The sequence below is a fragment of the Cavia porcellus genome, unplaced genomic scaffold (assembly GCF_034190915.1).
Source record: "Cavia porcellus strain 051 isolate PalLab524CR breed Dunkin Hartley unplaced genomic scaffold, mCavPor4.1 scaffold_4, whole genome shotgun sequence".
NCBI lineage: Eukaryota > Metazoa > Chordata > Mammalia > Rodentia > Caviidae > Cavia > Cavia porcellus.
Window position 1 is genome coordinate 9880398 of NW_026947487.1, and position 13613 is coordinate 9894010.

Here is a 13613-nt window from a genome sequence, read left to right on the forward strand (position 1 = left end):
CATACCTCCACCACACAGCTATACACTGATGGCTATGTGTTCTCAATTTCCTTTCTCTGCCATTTCAGCAGCTGGTTCGTTGTTGACCAGAAGTAAGCCAGTGCAGGTGGTGGTTCTTGTTCCTTTGCTTTCTGAGAGATTACACTCTCAGCAAGGATAGGACACTATGCTGGGCAGAAGAGAGCTCCTGTAAGTGTCCTGAGATTCTCTTGTGTCTGTGGCTGCTTGTGTGCAAACCTGGTCATGTTTGTAAGCAGAGTCCTTGACTTGGGACAAGATGAGGAGTGGTGTGCAACCTTAAGAGTGCCGCTGTTCTCAGTACTCCAGAGTGACCAGAGAGGCACCAGGCTCCTCTCCCTACAGTGGCAGTACATTGTAGGGAAATGTGCATGTCCAGAAGGTGGTGGACTTGCCCCTTAGGACATTCACATTCTGCCTTTCACCTCTACTAAAGTATTCTTCCCTGTATTTGTGGTCTTGGGGTGATTATGACTCCCTGCTATTTCTCTTTGCCAGGACTCTTCTTTTCTTTATTCATTTTTCCATCTATCTGTCCCCCGTAGGGAGATGAGGAAGCGCCCCACTCAGTCACATAATCTAAAATCATCCTATCAGAATAACCTACCCCTGATCACAGGACCTACTCAGGGGTGTGGACATCCAAGTAAGACTATCCAGAACTATTCCCTGAGTGGGCATGCAGAGGTTAGGCAGGAGAAAGACTTCTTCCCCAGGAGTTGGTAAAAGCCACCTGGAATGCCAACTATGGGCAGATGCTGGGCCGAGCATCTCTCTACTCCTTGGCCTTGTTTCTCACCTTTAAAAACAGCTATGTCTGTGGGTGACCTGCCCTGTCATCTGGGTGCCCATCCCTGTAGCAGTAGGCAGCTGCTGAGGGCGGACGCAGCTGCAAAGCATTGAAAAGCAGTGGACCAGTTGTTCACACAGAGATTCAGATGGGTCCTAAGCCACAGTCCTCAGGGCCCACAAAACAAAAACTGAATAGGAAAGGGAGGTAGCAAGGCAACATAGTCTCTTAGTCACCTTCAAGTCCTGTGTTTGTCCGAGGTGGTGTGATTTATCCAGGTGAAACTTCGGGATCCATCCTCACTGGCTATGGGAGCATTTCTCTCTGACCCTCCCTGGGCCTCCTGCAGAGCCTCAGGTGTTCTTGGGAGGCTGGATGACAATCCTACATTACCTAATACTAATGGTGAGGATCTTGGCTGAGCCACTTAACCTCTGTAGCCTTAGTTTCCTGACCTGGAAAGTGCAGTGGGCATCTTTTGGCTACTGGGAAGACCTATGAAGCTAAGGGTAATTGCCATGGCACTATGGGCTGGCAGTGTTCTTGTGGGGCAGGAGGAAGCCAGACTGCATTTTACCCCATTGAGGGCCAGCATGGACATGTCCGGCAGTAGCAGAGCCCCGAATATTAGTCCCAAGCCTGTCTACCTGGCTTCCTGTGCATTTCTTCTACCCAGATGGGACCTCACCATGCTATGCCATGGGTGGGCACTGCTGTGTCCCAGCCTGTGTTCCAGGGCAGCCTTTCTTTCTCTGGGACAGCACTCATCATGACTCAGGCTGAGTCCTCTCCAACACTTCCACTTGTCCCATCCAGCTGTCAGCACAGTAGTGGAGCCCAGAGAATGGGACAAGTGTGGCATTGTAATGTGCTTGTCACGTGGGTCTGCATAGCTCTGCACTCAAAGGCCTGGGATTCCAGGACAGGGGCCCACCTTGAGATGCTCGCCTCTAGTGGGTGGAAGATAGGCATCTTTAGCACCTCGCTGCCAGGTACAGAGGGCTAGCATGGGGAGGAATGAAAGGAACATGTGTGGGCTTAGGGGCTTGGCAGGTGTCCAGGGTGAAGGATTAACTGACAAGTGACAGTCAGCTGGGGAGAGAAAGGAGAAGTGGTGAGGAGGGTGCTGCATGGAGCACACAGCAGCTGGAGCAGCTTGGGAGGCTGCCCAGATCGCACAAGGGTCAGCAAGGCCTGCGAGGAGGAAGCAGCTGAGCTTGACCTGTGCCCCCAAGCAGGCCACACATGGCCTGGGAAGCCATGCAAGAAGCCAGAGTTTAGTCCTGAGAGGGTGGAACGAGGGAAGGGCTTTAATCAGGAAGATTCCATGGGTAGGTAACTATTTTCCAGAGACAGCTGGGGCTGTGTGGAAACCTTGGCATTGAAGGAGGAAAGGATGAAGGCAGGGAGGGAGGGGAGGTTGGATGTGGAGGAGGATGCTGAGAATGCAGACAGCACCGGATAGGTTAGAACCAGTATCCCAGGGAAGCTGAGGGCCTTGCTTTGTCTTTTGGGTGGGTAGCACACTTGAGTGGGGGCGAGCTCAGGAGGAAATCAAAGTGAGTGTGGGAGAAGGTTGGGGAGACACTGTGGAGGTCACCCAGAGCACCCTTCCACTGTAGAGAGGGTATGGGCTGTGGTCTGTGCTTTCAGAGACTGTCTTACCCAAGGTTGTGGCCCTTTCTGGGGCACACATGTCCTTTATGGCAAGCATCTGCTGTTGGTTCACTGGGTTAGCTCTGAGAGGGACATTCTAGCATCGCAGCTTCTGGTGTCAGTGGAGGCTGTCTTCGGACCTGACTGGGACTTATTCCCCCTCTGCCTTGCTCCTCATGTGGCTTTCCTTCCACATGTGGCTATCCAAGAGTCGTCTTCAACAAGTATCCTGCTCACTAAATTCTAGCTCAGTCTGCTTCCGGTGAGCCCCGATTAGTTCCACTTTGTTGTGACCGTGCAGTCCTCCTCTCCAGAGAACCAGAATATTTCTCTGCCTCTTGAGTCTGGATGAAGACAGCGTGTAGCAGTGACTACTAATTGCAGGTCCAAGAGGACTTGCAGTTTCATTTTCTCTAAGACCCTCAGGATATGGAAACAAGCCAGAATGACCTGCTGGAAAGAGGCTGTATGGAGAACCGAAGCCCCCCACCTAATAGAGAAGGGCCATCCTGTGTCCTCCAGCCTCATGGAGGCCACCCAAACCCACACACTGTGGAGCAGAGCTATGCCATCCTTGCTGAGCCTAGAACAGTGAATAATAAAATAACGATACGAAGCCCCTAAGTCTTGGAGTGGCTTGGGATTCAGCAGCAGAGAACTAACTCAGCCTGCCACTCCACAGCAAGCAGCCACGGCATGTGATCAAGCTGGTGGCTACCTGGACACTGCAGGATATGGCAGGCTAGGGAGGCTTCCTGCCAGCGACTGCAGGGTTAAATGCAGCTCTGCTCTGCAGCCCCAGGATGCAAGTTCTGCTCTGTCATCTCTGAGAGCATCAATACTCATTTCATCCCCACTCTTGGAACCGGGAGATGCCAGAGCTATTACCTCTTAAGCTCTCTGTGTCTGTGGGGAGAAGCAGCTCGTTGCCAGAGGAGCGAATGAGGCCCAGCCTTCCACAGAAACATCCATCGTCCCGACTGCTCCAGGCACAATCCCAGCATATAATTCTCTACTGCAGGAGCTGGCTCTGAGTGCATCCATCTCTACAAGCTCATTATTCATCTTATTATTTTCATGCTGTCCCAGTGGGGAATAAAAGCCATCAATAAAAGCCATCACAACATTGCTGCAGATTATGCTAAATGACCTAGGCAAAGTGCTGGCTGTGGCAGACACTGTGACCATGAGGGCCAAAGCCACACATCCACAGTACTCCCCTGGGGCTGGAGAAGGTGCATACTTCTCTTACCCCAGACCCGTCCACCCTTTCCTCACATCCCTGGTGCTCTTAGTTGCCTTAGGGTGATTGTAATCCATGGACTAATGAGCCCTGAACTTGTTAGAGACCTGAGTTCAGCCTCCACTTGGGCTGTGTGATATTGGGCTGGTTGCTTGGGCTTTCTGAAGCTTTGGACTCCTCATCTACAAATTGGGCAGAAATTCTTGTGAGAACTAAATGAGAAAATAAACGTGAGAGATGCACAGTATAAAGTGCCCTACATATGTAGTGGTGGCATCATTATGGTCATTCCAACTAACCAGCACATGCCAAAGAAACTATAGGAAAACTAGACTGGACATGATGTTTCCTCATTTTTCAGTGGGCTGAAGTAGTGTTTGCCCATCAATTTCACAGAGTGAGGCTCAGCTGAAATAACAGGAGAGCCCTTTGGCAAAGCATGAAGTTGTACAAATGGAAGATGTTTCCCGCATCATTTCTTCTCTAAGCTCTGTTGTTTCTCTTTTGCTTGTTTTTGTTTTGACTAATCTTCCTATTTCTTTCCTCTTCAGTGTTACTGAGTCTTCTCTAAAACTTAGCTAAAATGATCAGGAAAACTTGGACTGGTTTGGTTTGGAAGGAAAGAAGAGGAACTGTCATTATTGAGCAAGGATTACATTTCAGACATTCTAATGAGACCTCACCTAACAGTCCTTTCAGATGGGTGTTGTTTGCCCTGTTTCACAAGAGAGGGAGCCAAGACTGAGCAAGTCCAGGTGTCTGCTCAGTCACAGAGCTGGAATTTGAGCTAAGTTCTGAGCAATTATACCACACTCAAGATCTCTGTTCTTTCTTCTGTTGAAGATGCCCCTCAACTTATCCAAATACTGATACCTCTCACATCCCAGTTTGACCCTTCTTATCACAATTAAACCCTCTTAGTTAAAATTCATTTATGAATGCTAGTATCTTGTGAGGTTGCTGACTGTCTAAGCCATCAGAGGTGAAGTATACATAAGATGAAGATTTCAAATTATGTTACAAAGCTGTTCTGATAAAAAAACAACACGATACAGGCACAGAACAGACTGTGGATCAATGGAACAGAACAGAGGTTATTCAGCCATCAGATTTTTGACAAAGGCAAAAAATACACTGGAGCAAAGATAACCTCTTTAACAAGTGGTACTTGGAAGATAGACTACCTATATGCAGAAGACTGAATCTAGACCCTTATCCATTAGCAGACAGTAAAATAAAAATGGATGAAAGCCCTGGATATTAAAACAGAGAGACTTGATCTACTGGGGAAAAATTTTTAGAAAGGTGAAACTCTTGAATTAGGCACAGATAAAGACTTTCTGAAAAAACTCCAATTTCATAAGAAATAACATCAAGGATCAACAAAAGGAATCATACCTAATGAAAAAGCTTTGGTACAACAAAGGAAACAGCCTATGGAGTGAAGATACAAACTACAGAATGAGCAAAAAATTTTGTCAGCTACTCCTGGGACACAAATAATATGTAGAATATATATATATATATATATATATATATATATATATATATGTATATATTCCAGAAAGATTAGCACCCTCAATGCAAGATGCAATTAAAAAATGGGCAACTGAAATGAATAGACATTTCTCAGAAGTACAAGTGACCAATAGATAACTTGAAAAAAAGTTGCACATCCTTGACTATGAGAAAAATGAAAATTAAAATAACACTATGATTCCATTTGCCTCCATAAAGAATGGCTATTAAGAATTAAAATAATAATTGGTGGTGGTGCTGCTTTCCATTAGTCCCAGTACTTGGGAGGGAAGGGAGTTTGAGGCCATAGTGGAGTCAACTACATAGTGGAATTTTGTCTCAAAAACAAAAACACCAAAATGAAACAAAAAAGAATTCAGATAATAATGGATGCTGGTGGGGCTGTGGAGAAGAGGAACCTTTCTACAGTGTTGATGGAACTGTAAATTAGTATAACCTCTATGGAAATTAGAATAAAGATTACTCAAAAAATAAAAATTCCTTTTATCCTGGGTATTCCCAAAAGAGTTAGAGATATTATATTGCACTCATTTTTACAGTAACCCAACTCATAATAGCTTAATCTTGGAACAATCTATAATGCATTGAGAGATGAATGTGATATTCATGCGCAATAGAGTACATGCTGCCATAAAGAAGGGTAGATTTGAGTTGCTTGTAGGAGAGTAGATCTGCCTTGAGACCAGGTCACATGAAACTCTCATTTCTTCCATTCACTATTTCATGGGAGGACCTACCTAAGCAATAGGGCAAGGAAAGGAAATTTAAAAAAACATAGATTGCAAAGAAAGAGTAAAACTTATTTTCAAGTGATGCAATTGTATCTATAGAAAATTTCAGGGAATCTACAGATCTACTGGAATTAAAAAGTAAATGTAGAAAAACATCAGACTGTAAGTAGAATATGTAAAAATTGATTGTAATATACTAGCACGAAACAATCTGAAAATGAAAAAGAATTCTATGGCTACACTACCCAAAAATAAAAATACATAGGGTTAAATACAATAAAGAAGTTGTACACTGAAAAGTAAAGAAATGCTGAGAGATTAAAGATTTAATTAACCAGATTTATATGTTCTAAGATTCCATACTGTTAAATGCCAATTCTGTCCAAATTGGGGTGGCAAATCTATGAATCAGTCTAAACCCAAGAACACTTCTTAAAACCAGATATTGGTCAACAGAGTTTTTTAAAAATTGTTTTGGTGGGTACTGGAGATTCAATTCATGAACTTGTGCTTGCCAGGCAGGCATGTGTGCCGCTGAGCTGATCCCTGGCTCCCAGCGAATTTTTAATATGTCAAATTGTGAAGAATCAAGAATAGCAAACTAAATTTGAAAAAGAAGGGCTGGTGTGTAGTAAGTAGCTTCCCTAATGTGCATGAGGAGAAGAAGAAGAGGGGGAGGAAGAAAAAAGGAGAAGGAAAAGAAGAAAGAAGAAGAAGAGAAAAAAATTAAAAGACTTAACAGTATATACATGCATCCGGACTCATTACACAACACTTAAGATGGAAATAGGTGCTTATGTTCAAAGATATTAAAAATATATAATGAATTCTTACAAGCCAGTGAGAACAAGCAAACATCTGAAAAATAAGCAGAACAGACACCTCAAATAAGACTAATAAGTAATAATTCATTACCAGGGAAGTGCAACTTAAAACAACTGGGTATTTCTTAGGCATCTAGCAGAGTGGCTAACATGAAAAGACCAATAGCAGGATTTGGATGTTGGTGGGAATAAACATTGGTAAAACCACCAGCTTGATTTTTGTCTACTGAACTGGACACACACACTCAATGACACTAGGACACATGGCAAGAATTTTACAGCTGCATTATTTACAGTCCAAATGGATGGCGTGAATGTTCATCAACAATAGAATAAAAAAAATTGTGAGTTCTTTTGTAAAGAAAATCTCACAGCAAAGAAAGGAAATAAGCTTCTCACAATATGGATGAAACTTGCAGTGTTGAGTAAATAAAACCAAATAAACTAAATGATTCCACTCATGCATTATTTTTGTAAAGCAGGCAAGATGAAACTACAGTGATTAAGTATGCATGCCTACTTGGTAATAATATAAAGAAGAGGAAGAAAGTGGTTACCATGAAAACCTGTGTATTAGGCAGGGAAGTGGAGCCCTATGAATATTGCAGAATGGGAGGTGATCTGGAGGAACTAGATGTAATGTATTCATGGGAGGAGGTGGGGACCAGCAGGCTCAGAAAAAGAGCTGAAGGGTGGGGAAAAGCTACTCCCTGAGCCCCTGGAAGCCTGTGAGATGTGAGCCGGATGCTTTAGAGCTCCAGAGACGAGGCACTCAGGCAGGCCAGGTTGCTGGCAGAGCTGTTGGTGGGAGAGAAGGGGCTAGTAGGAGGCTGTGCCCCTGCATAGCTACCAGGGCTGAGGATTTGCAACCTAATGTCTGCTGGTGAGTCGGGGCCACTTTGGCTGTGCATTGCCTGCATGGGCAGGAAAACCTGGATGTAGTGCATGGGAACACTAGGAGGGGGGCCTGGTCTGACTCACTGAGTTATGTATGTGGGTAACTCAGGGGTTCCTGGAGGTCTGATTCCAGTTTGGCTGAGCTGACACAGGCAGAACCCCACAGGCAGCAGAGTGGGCACAGATGCAGGGACCCTTGATTACTGCCATCTATAGGCACACAGGAAGTTCTGGGGGGCTTGACCATGTTGCAGTTCTCACCCTGGCTGGTGGCTACATGGATACTCACTGTAGCTGCACGTCTTTGTTTTGTGAACTTGATACGTGTAATATCTCAAAAATCGAACTGTAAGGACAAAATAACCAAAAAACAGACGGAATGCTTCTCTTCCCCACTCTACCTTCTACTGGGAAGCAACTGAGTCATTGTGTGCTGACTCCTAGAGACGAGAGGAGAGGACATCAAAAATGCACAGGAGAAAGGATCTTATGCCAGCTTTTTACATTTCAAAACTTAAGTTCTTCAGGTAATGGGAAATAGTACAAACATTAAACTGTATTGAGAAATGCCAACAATGGACTTAAATTAAAGGAAAACCCAGGCTCAGACATCACTTGGGTAAATCAAACAGTGTTGACTTACCAAAGGTAAACAGGAGGAGGCCTGTGGTCAGAACTGGACTGGGCGGAGAGGTGGCAGACATCCTGGGAGACAGGGAGAGGGCACAGACGATTGGCTCCCCTGTGCATGCTACTGTCAGGGTCACTTTGGCCCTTTGTGAGGCTGGACTGTGAACCCTCACTAGTACCAGTTTGATGGACTGGAAATGAGGACAGTTCTGCTTCACCAAGGCAGCTGCTGGCTGGTTTAACACAGGTGCCGTTCTGCAGAATGTCAGTTGGATTATGTTCCCGTGTCCACCTCAGCTGAGCCAGGTGTCCTTTGTCACTGTCAGGGTCACTTTACATGCAGTGTGCCTATAGAGGGTGTGAAGTTTGGATCTAAAATGTCCCCATGAAGTCTCCTGTGTTACACAGTGATTGGATCATGAGGGAGCTGTTCTCATCGGTAGATTTATGCACCCATGGGTTCAATAGCTGAATATGTTATTAGAAGGTGGGCTCTGGTGGGTCGCAGGGACATGACTGGGGGTTTGTACTTTTGTTCTTGGATCTTGCCTTCTCTTACTGCTTCCCAGCTACCATGGGATGAGTACTGTTCTTCTGCCAGACTCTCCCACCATGAAATTCTGCACCAAAAGCCAACCAACCATGGTCTGAATGTTCTAAAAACCATGAGCCAAAATAAACCTCTAACTATGGTGGGCCCCTCCTCTTGGACTTTCAAGATTGGAAGCAAAACAAGCCTCTTTTCTTTACAAAATGTTGAGCCTTGGATATTTTGTTACAGCAATGGAAAACAGGCTAATAACATTTGCTCCGAGTTACTGCATCTTCTTGTTGACTGCTCATGGTTGTGGGTTTTCTTTTTGGGGTGATGAAAATATTTTGGAATTAGATAGTGGTAATGATTGTACTATCCTATGAATATACTGAAGTCCCACCCTTAAAAGTGACTTCTATGGCAGGATCTGTATCTCATTAAAAAATCAGTCTTCTATGTTAACGTTTCTGACTGGACCTGGATTGACAGGGCAGTAATCAAAAGGAGTATGAAGGGTAATTTTGTGTCAACTTGACTGGGCCCCTAGGTGTCCAATTCTTTCATCAGACATTATTTTGAGTGCTTCTGTGGGAGTGTTTTGAATGAGATTAACAATTAAATTGACAGACTTTGAGTAAAGGAGAAAGCCCTCTATAATGTGATCTAATCAGTTGAAGGCCCAAATAGTACAAAAATATCATTCTTCACTAAGCAAGAGAGACTTCTCCAGCCAGCTGCTTTGAGACCTCTGGATTCTTGGTTCTTCCTGTTCCTGCAGTTCCCTGCTCTTGGACTTGAACTAGAACCTCAGTCCTCCTGGTCTGCAGGTTGCCAGCCCACCTTTTAGATTTTGGCCTTGCCAGTTCCTGTAACTGTGGGAACCAATTCTTTATAACAAGCATTTCTCTCTCTCCACACTTCCTGTTGGTTCTGATTCTGAAAGATCATGACTGTTAGAGAGAAGCAGCTATCAGTGGGTTCCAGGGAGGGAACGGGATACTGCTGAAGACCTGCCAGGTCTGTGAGATCTGAGGGCAGTTGTGCCAGTTTATCCTGGTAGAACTCGGAGAGGTGGTCAGAGCCCAGGTAGTGAGTGGTTCTGTGGCACACCTAGGTACACAGAGCCTCCCAGCCTTTTCCAGTCCTGTTCATGGAGACACAGAACAAGGGCCAGGAGCCTGATGAGGAAAAGCAGCAGCAGAGAAGCCTGGAGGGCCAGATGGGACGATAGAGGCCCAGTGACAGCCACTATCTCGTGACATGGTGCTCTTAATGGATCTCTTCTCTGCCCGAAACCTGGGTTGTCTGAAAGCCTTGAAAGTTGGCACTCCAGAGCAATGGGGAACAGACCCCCAAGGAACTGAAATGATGCTTCTGCTCCCCAGCAGACTACAAGCACCTAAAAGAAATTTGTTACACTGTGAGATAATGGAAGTTTTTTTCTTATACCTCTGAACTTGTGAACTGGGCCACAAAGTCACTTCAAAAAATATTAGCCATCCTTTATTTTCAAGATAAAATTTGGCATCTTGTCATACATGTGAAATGGGTTCTCACCAATAAAACCTTCATGTGTCACTTGGCAATGTCATGCTAACGATGTCAAGGATGGCTGGACAGCTATGGGTGGAATAAAAGTCTCCACATAGCTGTCTAGTTTGAAAAACAAGAATCAAAGAAGGTGATGGGTGAACTGACTGTGGTGGTGCACACCTGTAATCCTAGCACTTGGGAGGTTGAGGCAGGAGGATCACCTTGAGTTTGAGGTCAGCTTTGGCTATGTAGTGAGCTCAAGGCCAGCCTGAACTACATAGTGAGACCCTGCCTTGAAAGAAGGAAGGAAAGAAAGAAAGAAAGAAAGAAAGAAAGAAAGAAAGAAAGAAAGGAAGAGGATGAGTCCAACAGAAGGGTATGGAAGCATGAGGCAAAGACATGGAAACAAGAACTGTGTGGGACTGAGCAGATAGATGCATGGCAAGAAGGAGCGTGAAAACAGACCCACATGAGCAGGGACTTGGTGAGTGGGGAGGACCATGAATAACCAGGAAAGGAAAGATCACTAAATGGCATTGGAAAACCTTGTTGACTATAAAAAGTTGAACCTCTGTTTCCTCCACTATAAAGGAAACCCCCTTAAGATCTAATTGTTTTAAAGGTCTAAATTTAAAAGATAAAATTATTAATTTTTTTTCTTTTTCCTTTTTATCGGTACCAGGGACCGAACTCACGACTGCCTGCTTGCAAGGCAGGCGCTTATGCCACTGAGCTAAATCCCCAGCCTCCAAAAGATAAAATTATTAAAGCTCAAAGGAGAGATTATTGAAAAATATCTTTGCAATTTAAGGATGGATAAGAACTTTTTAACATAAGGACCCCCCCCAAAGCTTTCTTTAGGGAGAAAAAAATGAATGCATTTGATGACAACAAAATCAAAGATTTTGCTACACAAAGATCCTCACTGATGAAATTAGTAAGTAGGTAGCAAATCGGGAGGTATTTCTGACAGTGTCAAAAATTTGGGGGATAAATGGAGACATTGAATATGAACTTTAAATTTGATATTAATTTTGATTAATGTTAAACAGCAATTGTTGTTATGATTTACATAGGAGAGGATCTTTGTTCTCAGGAGATTTACAATGAAATATTTAGTAGTGACATACTCAAATTCTAATGTCTGCAACTTGCTTTCAAAAATATCAAATGGGGCTGGGGATTTAGCTCAGTGGCATAAGCACCTGCTTTGCAAGCCCGTGGTCGTGAGTTCGATCCCCGGTACTGATAAAAAAAAAAGTCAAATAAATATATGTATATATACATATATATATATATTCACAACAATGTGAATATATTTGACTGAACTGTAAAATTAAAAATGGTTAAGATGATAAATTGTATGTTATGTCTTTTGGTTCTTTTCATAGTGAAAAACAACTAAACAACCTAGTATTTGGCCCAGAGAACTGCAGTCAATTGATAGTTGGGTTAAATACACACATACACCAAGAATATATATTTATATTCATATTTATATTTATATTTAATAGCACATATATATGTTTCTAGGAAGAGAAATGAAGCATATGTAGAAAGATATTAATAATTGGAAAATCTGTTATAATAATCACGTAACTTTTTGTTTGAAATTCTTTAAAATAATACAAAGATAAAGTAACAAAGTAACATACGAACTTAGAAAATCAACAATAAAAAGATGAACAGGGCTGGGGATGTAGCTCAGCCCACCTGGCAAGCATGAAGCCCTGAGTTCAATTTCTAGTACAAAAAAAAAAGATAGAAAAATGAGCAAAAGATGTGAACAGGCAATTCACAGAGGGAATTTACTGGACATGAAGTTCATGAAGAGATGCTTGACATCACTGATGTCACTGGAAGGAAAAAGTAAAACCCAAATCAGATGCACATTGTCATAAAGGTGGCAAATTTTGGGGAACTGCACAAAGTCATATGTGGGGGAGGCTGGGGCCCAAGGAAATATCAGGTTAGTCCAGTGATCCAGTGTGGCTTGCAGCATAAGACTGGGTACACAGGTATGCTAGGACCCAGCCATCCACTCTTGGATGACAGCCTTGATGGGACACACGGACCCCTGTAAAGACACTCACTGTAGCACTGCTTACCTTAGGATCTCCATTAGAGGACTGGATTAGTCAAATGAAGTGAGATCCTGTGAGTAGACGTCTTCTTCCTACCCTAATCCTTGATAGAATAAGAAGCAAGGACTTCAGCCTGACCCCAGAGATCAGGGCAGGGGGCACTAGAATTGAGGACAGTCTGGAAGATTTCATGGCTCTGGGGCCACTGGAATTAGTGTGAATTGAGGAAAAGAAATACAGTTGTATTTGTTTCATGTTTATGAATAGAAACTCCTGCCTCTGTGTTATCAGCCGCCATCAACTGCCATTAGAAAGATGGTACCTAAACCAGAGGTGGATCTGATCCATTGTGGGGGAATGTTAGGCACAGGGCAGTCTCAGGGGGGATATTTTTGCATGTGAAGGCTGGGAAATCCTATGGGTTAGCACATAGGAGATTTTATATGTGATCGAGAGAAGGATTTTCAGAAATCCAAGTACTCCTGTTTGTGAAAATAAAAGTATTACTGGTCCTAAACAGGGACCCGCGGTTACGGTGGCTGAGCACTGTGTGTGGATGGATATTCCTGAGCGTCTGTGGATGAGATGTGGACAGTTAACTGCATTCTTCATTCAAGGATCAGAGGTCTTTGGGGGCAATAAAAAGAAACAGGTATCAAAATTTACTACTTTTTACAAAGTGTATAGAAAACACATTTACTCTTAGCTCATTTACAATTGTAAAAAATTCTTCAGCTTTAGGTAAAATTAATATCAGTTCTTTTTGCAGGTGTTACTGTCCCTCGGCTTTTGAAGGAACTTAAATCTTGATGCTTCTGTCTTTTTTCCTTTAAGCTAAGAGGCTGGTTTTGAGTTTGCTGCAAACGAAACTGAGGACCCAGAGATGTTTTCTCTACTAAGCATCAAGGAAGTCTTTTCTTGTTGAATTTATGTAGACACAAAACCTTAGCAAGAGAGTGGTTCTGAGCAATGAGCAGATCTGAGAACTCATCTTGAACCGTTAGGCTCCCAGGATTGGATCACGGTGGGAGGGCAGAACTAACCCACATGAAGCAGCTACCATGTGTTGGGGCCTTGAGGCTTTCGATGTGGTCTCTTGTATTCCTCTCCTGAAGTGAGCATCACCCCAAACC

General features: G+C 43.6%; 1 long non-coding RNA gene across 2 annotated transcripts in view; it reads left to right on the top strand.

Annotated features, from left to right (window-relative positions):
* Nucleotides 1-280: 280 nt before the first annotated feature.
* Nucleotides 281-13613, top strand: part of LOC134475656 (uncharacterized) — a 63125-nt gene continuing 49792 nt past the window's right edge. For both annotated transcript variants that reach the window (XR_010046828.1, XR_010046830.1), the window contains exon 1: nucleotides 281-7684. This is a non-coding gene — a long non-coding RNA (uncharacterized LOC134475656). The remainder of the gene's footprint in view (nucleotides 7685-13613) is intronic.